Source organism: Mustela lutreola, chromosome 8 (genome assembly GCF_030435805.1).
Source record: "Mustela lutreola isolate mMusLut2 chromosome 8, mMusLut2.pri, whole genome shotgun sequence".
Lineage (NCBI taxonomy): Eukaryota > Metazoa > Chordata > Mammalia > Carnivora > Mustelidae > Mustela > Mustela lutreola.
Window position 1 is genome coordinate 76,248,767 of NC_081297.1, and position 8,842 is coordinate 76,257,608.

Genomic DNA, 8,842 nt, shown 5'->3' on the forward strand with positions numbered 1-8,842 from the left:
CATTAGTCTCTACAGCTAAAAGGATTGCAAATTTCACACTAGCACTGCTGAGTTTTCAGAGTTTTATAAAATTAAAAATTATAAAATCATTGTGATATAAAATATCACAATGATTCTTGAGAAATTCAGTCAATCAGTCAGTCATTTTTTAGCAGAAGTTCACCACACAACAGGGAACAAAGTGAAAGGGCCACACTGGGTTCTATGTGTCCTTTGAGGGCAATTATCCCCCTTGACATGGCTCCATTCCCCATTGCCTGAAACAGGCTGCTTCCATGTCTTTCAGATGGATGCCACAAACTCAAATGCCTACAGAAATCAGGCAGGAAATATTATTGATTGAAATGTATGTGGTGGGGACTTTGTAAACTCCAAATCATATACCCCATCTGACGAGATCAGGAGCTACTTAGCTACAGCAGAGTGTTGCCTTATAAACCTATCTTTTAAAGAGAATCACCTTCATTTTAAAGAGAAGCCAAAATTTCTATGTAAAATGCTGGTAACTAATTAAAAAGCACTTTAATCACTATATGGGTCAAATTTTTTTTTTTTAAGATTTTGTTTATTTATTTATTTGACAGACAGAGATCCCAAGTAGGCAGAGAGGCAGGCAGAGAGAGAGGTGGAAGCAGGCTCCCTGCCGAGCAGAGAGCCCGATGTGGGGCTCGATCCCAGGACTCTGGGATCACGACCTGAGCCAAAGGCAGGGGCTTTAACCCACTGAGCCACCCAGGCATCCCTATGGGTCAAATTTTTTAAAAAAGAAAAAAGAAATTGCAGTCTTGCCACTTACATATGATTTGTCAGTAATGAGTCTGCAATTTCTCCCTTTTGTTATCTTTGGAAGCTCACACCAATTTTAGTCTGTCCAGACTTCCTACTGTTTCCTGCACCACCAACAGAGTCTACTAAAATTTAGACAAACTTCTCAGAAGATCCAGAAAACCACATATTGGTGGACACAGGAATATTAATAGAAAGCATTTTTCTTGAAGACTGCAGTAAGCATAAAAAAGGAAAATTAGGGGCACCCGGGTGGCTCAGTGGGTTAAAGCCTCTGCCTTCGGCTCAAGTCATTGATCCCAGGGTCCTGGGATTGAGCCCTGCATTCGGCTCTCTGCTCCACAGGGAGCCTGCTTCTTCCTCTCTCTCTGCCTGCCTTTCTGCCTACTTGTGATATCTGTCAAATAAATAAATAAAATTGTTATGCCCCCCCAAAATGGGTCCGTGATTAAAGGAGTGAGACTGATATAAAGCAAAGGTCAAGTAAAGCTTTATTTCACACCAAGCATCAAGAATCTAACTGACCGGCCAGGGCCACGCCTCTTACAGAGAGGGCAACTCTTCTCTGTTTCACAGACTGGCTTTTAAGGGCAAAGGCCATGTGGTTGGGCCTGGCCACACACAGGTGGCCAATGAAACTGTAACACACAGAGAAAGCTGCACAGTCATGCTAGGTGACCAGTTGAATTACAATTTACCCTAGTAGACATTTGAACCAGCCTATCACACCTTGGTTAGAATTGGCGCCAAAACGCTCCCAAAGGGCGGGGCCCATACTCCTTGGTAGCTAGGGAAACAGTATGCAACCTCCTTCTGATCGGATGTCTCCACCTGGCCTGACCCACCCTTGTGTCTGGGCTTTGTTACCTGGAGCTGGTTTCCGGGACTTGTTTTTAAGTAAATCCCCTGGGGCAAGGGGAGCAGGGACAGTTTAAGGGTTAAACAATGGAATGGAGGCCTCTGGTTAAATAGGTCCTTACAAAAATCTTAAAAAAAAAAAAAGAAAATTAAAAAGAATGAGAGAGAGTCAAAATTAGAACTGAAATGAAAAAGTGAGGGGAGTAAGCAAAAAGATCTGGAAGGTAAAAATAAATAAAACCATAATGTAACATAATATAATTGATGAGGGAACAGAAGGCTGGCTGAGGACAAAGAAAAAGCTGACACCTTGCAACCTCCTCCTAACCCCACTCCTGGGTGGGACATATGTGACATTCTTTAGGAATCTCCCACCCATCTTAATGTTAATACCTTGCTAGAGGGCAAAATGACCTTGGCAATGGTAAGGCCTCTGGTATCCAGTATCTTGTAGGTCCTCTTTAGCATATGAAAGTTCTACTGAAACCTCCCTTTTCCTTACTTCCTCCACCCCCCACAGTACATAACCTGCCACCCCTCACAACCAGGGGCAGCAGCTCTTTCTAACCATGGGTCCTGTCCCTGTCCTTTAATAAAACACCATTCTGCACCAAAGATGTCTCACAAATTCTTTCTTGGTCACCGGCTCTCCAGACCTCACCCCGCCGAACATCACATATCTTCTAGAACTTCATCATAATCACAACATAAAGAATATGATTGAAATTAATTCATGAGAAATGTAGGGGGGATAGAACTCATACAAGATCCTAATGACCCATGTAGGAGAAGAAGGAAGTGAAAAGACAATTCCCATTGACTCGATGATTTAACCTGTGAAACTGAAAAGCAGAATACTGAAACTGAAAAGCAGAGGAAGTGGCTCGTGTGAGGAAGTGAACACAATGTATAAGGACCTATTTAGAAACTATCCCTGCTCCCCTTCCCCCAGGGGATTTACTTGGAAACAAGTCCACCAGCTTTAGGTAACAAAGCCCAGATATAAAGGTAGCCCAGATACAAAGGTGGGTCAGGCCAGGCAGAGACATCCGGATCATTGGGGGGATGCATACTGTCTCCCTGGTTACCAAGGAGTATGGGCCCTGCCCTTTGGGGGCCTTTTGGGCGCCAATCCCAATCAAGGTGTAATAGGCTAGGTCAAATGTCTACTAGGGTAAATTGTAACTCAATTGGTCACCTAGCATCACTGTGGAGTTTCCTGTGTGTGTTGCAATCTCATTGGCCACCTGTGCGTGGCCAGGCCCAACCACATGGCCTTTGCCCTTAAAAGCTAGTCTGTGAAACAGAGAAGGGTCGCCCTCTCTTGTAAGAGGTGCGTCCCTGAACGTTCGGTTAGATTCTTGATGCTTGGTGCGAAATAAAGCTTTGCTTGACCTTCACTTTGTATCAGTCTCGCTCCTTTAATCACGGACCCATTATTGGAGCATAACAAATGGTAATCACTTGATGTGAACAGCTACATGAGACTGTATGTCTGCTGGAAGGACTTGAGACTGGAAGGGAACCATTGTTACTGTTGATGCGATTCTCTGTTTTGCAAACTATCTTCACCGTCCTCTCTTGCAAGTAGCACATCTGAAAGAAAGAATATGATGAACGTAAGGATGGGACCGTGGGAGCAGTAAGGAGGGAGCTCACAGCCATGTGCTTGGTGTACAGTTTTGCAGTAATCATCAGGGGCCCTATCAGTGTGAGAACAGACATAATTAACAAACAGTGCTCAGGAAAACAATAGCAACAGCCTGATTCTGAATCTCCCCACACCCTTTCTAAAAACACACACAATTAGAGTGTAAGTAAAATACTGTGGTTTTCTATTTTAACAGAATAGACTTTAAAATACTGTGGAATAAAGGGCCATGGTGGATGCAACTCGCCCTTAAATTGCTCAGAGGAGAAAAACATGTGGTCATTTATTCATGCATTCATTGTTCATTCACTCAACAGCATCATCTGTTACACATGCCTTACTCACATTACCTCTCCAAATAGCGCCTGCTACTTGATATGAGCTTAACAGTTACAGCACACATTAAACGAGGCGAGATACAGAAGCCCAGCTCCACGGAACACTGAGGATACTGCAGGCCTTCGTTGCAGTTCACTAGAAAACGTATCGGAATTACTTGACACATTAGAGAGCAAAACTTCCCAAACTCCCCCTAAATTTTACTTTAAATAGCAGTCACTCACATCCCTTGAGTCACTCCTGACGTGGTTTTGGAATATAGGTGGGGTTCAGCGGGGTGGAGTCCGGGACTGAGGACCAAGAAAGAATTCTTGAGACATTTTTTGGTGCAAAACGGTGATTTGTTAAAGCACAAGGACAGGACCTGTGGGCAGAGGTTGTGAAGGGTGGCTGATTATATATGATAGGCTTGGGGGAGTTAAGGAAACCGTGAGTTCACAAAAGGATTTTCATATGTTAAAGAAGACTCACAAGATACCGCAGGATTTGCCATTGTCCGGTTAAGTGTGTTTTTCCCTCTGGCAAGGTATTAACATGAAGATAGTTGGGAACTTCCTGGAGGAACATTACACTCTGTCCACTTCAAGTATCTGTCAATGGACTGCAGATTATAAGGACATTTAATTGTATCTACATTTCCATCTGGAAGCTAGGTTAGTGAGAGAAATGCTTTATTCTTAGATGGCTAAGGTATTTGTAAACTGAAGGAGACTCCAGTCTTGCAGGATTGTGAGCTAAGTTTATTTGTTTTTCCTTCCCTTAGCTTTAGGGCAGCCAGGAGTGCATAAGGAATGTCACACATATCCCAAGGGGGCGGGGAAGAAGGGGAAGGGTGTGGGGTGTCAGCTTCAGCTTTTGTCCTCAGCCCGCCCTCTCTTCCCTTATCAATTCCTATTTGAAAATCTAACAAAGCCCCTGACTTTCTTCCTGCTTGTTCTTTCCCTGTTTAGTCAAGCACTTCTCTGACTTTCTTTCTGCCAGTTCCATTATCAGTGATTATCAGACCCTCTCAGTTTCTTCCAGCACCTACTCCTAACCCCCAGCAGTTTTAGGTTAAGAATGCCAGAGACTTACAGCTGACCAAGCTAGGAGATGCCTAAATTATAACTATAACCGCTATTTCTGCTTCTGTACCTTCACTTGCTAACCCATGAGGAGATGGAAAATTACCAGTAAACCTTCTGGAGGCCCTCTGTAACCACACAACCCCCGTCCAGAATCGAACCTAGCAGAGTGGCCGCTCCTAGACCCCCACCCAGCTCTGGGCGGAGAGATAACAGCCATCTGGCACCAGAGAAACCCCCACCCAGAATTGGACATGACGAAGTGACTGCCCCCGGACCCCCCCACCCAGCTTTGGGTACGGGAGATAATAACCATCTGGCTCCCCAGGCTTGACAGGGAGACCCCAGCCAATCCTGAGGGGGCACATACCCTAGCAGCGCCAACTAAGCAGTTTAAAGAATGACAGCCCTTTGATCTAACCAATAATCTATTCTCAGTTTTTTCCCGCTCTCTAGCGCACCAGTCATATTATAGAGTTGCTGTTTGATTTTCCCGCGGTATGTAGTGATTTGCAGCTACAAGGCATTTTTCCTCCTCAAAAACCTAGAACACAGGGGAGAAGGAGGTTGAGGAGGAGTGAAAAGGAGGGGCACCTGAGTGGCTCAGTCAGTTAACCCTCTGCCTTTGGCTCAGGTCACAATCCTGGGGTCCTGGGATTGTGTCTCTCCATGGGCACTCTGCTCAGCAGAGAGTATGCTTCTCCTTCTCCCTCTGCCCATCCCCCCTGCCCCCCACACCCCACCTCGTGCACACAAGGGTGAACTTTCTTTTTCAGATAAACAAAATCTTAAAAAAAAAAAAAAGAAGAAGTGAAAAGGAAATAGATTTACAATTATATTTCTCCATTAGTCCCAATAGATGTATATGGAATAAATAAAACAGACTATTTTGCTATTTCTTCAAAATGAAATATAGTTTATTTTCCTGAGAAACTCCCAATCTGATATCCAGTCTACACTCCAGACTAGAAAACTAGCAAAATCATCATCATCATTGTAGTGAGTACGAACCTTTAATAAATAAAGTGTAATAAATAAATGAATAAATAAATAAATAAATAATATATAGTAAGTTCAAACCCCTACTAAATGAAAAACAGGAACAAATTGCAAACTAACCACATAGCAAGTAAGCCTAGACCATATGCATGTAGTGATAACAAACTAACCACATAGCAAATACCACATAGCAAGTAAGCCTAGACCATATGCATGTAGTGATAAGATTAGCGCGGAGTAACAAGTTGTAAATATTTTTAATTCGTGCGAAATATCATAGACCAAAACATGTTTACGACGTGTGTATGTTTTTGGTGTGTAAGCATGAGAAAAATAAGTGATGTAATGTGTTTATGAAGGAGACTTAGCACAGTATATAGAGGCATCGGGTTGGACTGAGGTGAAGCGAGTTCCCTGTTGGGAGGACATCATCGCCGGTGCTACCGACCTCCCGACAGTTTCGTTGGCGACCACTCGCTGGTTCTCAGTCTCAACTTCTGCGGTGACCTCTCTGTCTAGATTGTGAGGCGATGTCTCCTTCTCCGTGACAACGTCAGCGGACCGTGACCGGGCCACGATAGTGGTGCGGACCTCGTCCCAATAAAGATCAAGTGAGTTACATCATATCCATCTCTCTATCTCTTCTTTACACGTTTCGACCTCCTGGCGGACGCAGGGGTTTTGCTCGCGACAATCATCCTCCACCCTCTCCTCATCTAAGTCATATGATAACAGAACCAAGTAAGAGATAAGAATTTCTCAGATTCCCTGAGACAGTACTGGTTTATGATTTCAATCCCTGTGTCTTTATGAGCAGTGCTCCCTTTACTCTTCATGTGTCTCAGTTTGGACGTAAAATTCTGTTTGCCACATCTATGAGCAAAGGGTGAGGTCTAATTTTAATAGGAGAAAAGTTCCCTTTCAAAGACAGAGTTGGGCTCTACTCATAGAATTTATGTCATGCTATTAAAAAGAGCTTCCTTTAAATTGTAATTATCAGGGCTCCCCAAAAAACTGCAGATACCCTAACCTGCTCAAACACCAAAATTCGCCATTACTCTTAGTTTTAGGCCAATCAGCTGCAGAGAGTGTTCCATGCTGGGCCTTACCTGACCCTTAGGAAACTGGATGACAGACAATGAATGGTTAGATTTCAGTCCTGATCCTCTCCAACTTTGATCATTACAATGATGTCAAACTGTTATCTTAATAGAATGGCCAAACAAATCAAGGGTCATTTTTTTTTTTTTAAAGATTTTATTTACTTATTTGACAGAAATCACAAGTAGACGGAGAGGCAGGCAGAGAGAGAGGAGGAAGCAGGCTCCCTGCTGAGCAGAGAGCCCAAAGTGGGACTCGATCCCAGGACCCTGAGATCATGACCTGAGCCGAAGGCAGCGGCTTAACCCACTGAGCCACCTAGGCGCCCCTCAAGGGTCATTCTTAATGGAAATTAAGAAAGACTTCACAGATATCTAGAGATTGGCACAGATCAAATCTTTTGAAAACAAAGGGTCTAAATCAGAAAAAAAAATCTAACGCATTTAACCTAACATATGGGCATTTAAAAAAAAAATTATAGAACTGAATGTTGGTAGCTTTTAGAAATGGAGAATAAATAGAATAAACATAAGGTGATTTTTAGAACGTCCTTCATTATCCTTCCATCTTTGGCTGACAGGTTTCCTGCCTCCGACATCAGCTTTAGGCAATCAATTGAGTAAACAATTTTCTTTGAGAATCCAAAAAACTTATTTATCTGACTGACTGCATAGTTTAGCTTCTTAGCTACCCTTTCCTTTGAATGTATAAATCTAAGGTGATTACTGCCAAAATCTGCATACAAAGAACACAAGCCTTTTAAAGACTTATATATGGTCTTTAGGACCTCTTTACCCCATTTCTTTTTTCTTTTTTTATTTTTTTTAAAGCCCCCAAGGGGTGGTACTTTATTCTTTCAAAGTAAGTACAATCTGAAAACAACTAGGTACCAAATAACATCTGTATATGTTGCCATACTGTGCTAATCCTGTTAAATCCTCTAATGAAGTTTGAAGCAGTATTTTAAAGAGTTCTTAATTCACCATCATCTTAATCTTCAAAATAAATCATTCTGATAAAAAAAAAGTCCCATCCAAATGTGAATATTTTATAAATAAATTTACCCAGGGGAGATATCATTCAAATTCAATAAATAATTTTTGAGCACGTATTATGTACCAAGTAGGGTTAGGTACAAAGAGGAAAGTGACACAACTTAGTCCTCCAGAAACTCATAATCTAGTGAAGGAGAAAAACTATGCAAGACAGACTTCATGAGGCACATAACAAAATGAAGTCTCACCCGAAGAGTTTATAATTTCCTGGCAGAGATGAATATTCTACCAGTACTGATACTAGGTAGAATGTCCTAGGAGGTTTGTTAGAAGTACAAAGTGTAATCATTCCAGGTATAAACATTTTAAAAGCTTCCATTATTTGCTGGTCTCTATGCATGACTCTGGTGTATTCACTAGTTCATTTAAAGAGAGGGGACATTAATTCTGGGGCGCAAATTAAGGTACGTTTAAGTTACCTAGAGCCTTACTGGTACAGATCAAGCAAAAGCAGAAGTTTATAATTCTGGCTACCAAACTGGTTTGGAAGAGCCTTTCTGGGCTACAACACCTCTGCATCTTTTGGTAATGCAGCTGCACAGGTAGCATGAGAAACAGTCATCACCGGGTACATTGTTGACTCTCTCAACCCATCAACCTGAGAAAGATGGGAATCAGATTATTAATAAGCAAAAAATTTGTGACCTCAAAAATATTTTCCAGTTCTGAGGCACCTCGGTGGCTCAGACAGGTAAGTATCTAGACCCTTGATTTTGGCTCAGGTCACGATCTCAGGGTTGTGAGATCAAGGCTTGCATCAGCTCTGCACTAAGCATGGAGCCTGCTTAGGATTCTCTCACTCTCTCTCTCTTTTCCTCCCGCTCTGCCCCTCCCTGACCCTTTCTCTCTCTCTAAAAAAAAAAAAAAAAGTTTTTCCAGGTCCATAACATCAATTATTCTATGCTTTTTGTCTTGCATAAGGGAAGATTCATGGCCAATGTCTTAACATTTGGTTTTAATTGGTCATACTTGTTTCTTCTTTAGCTTGT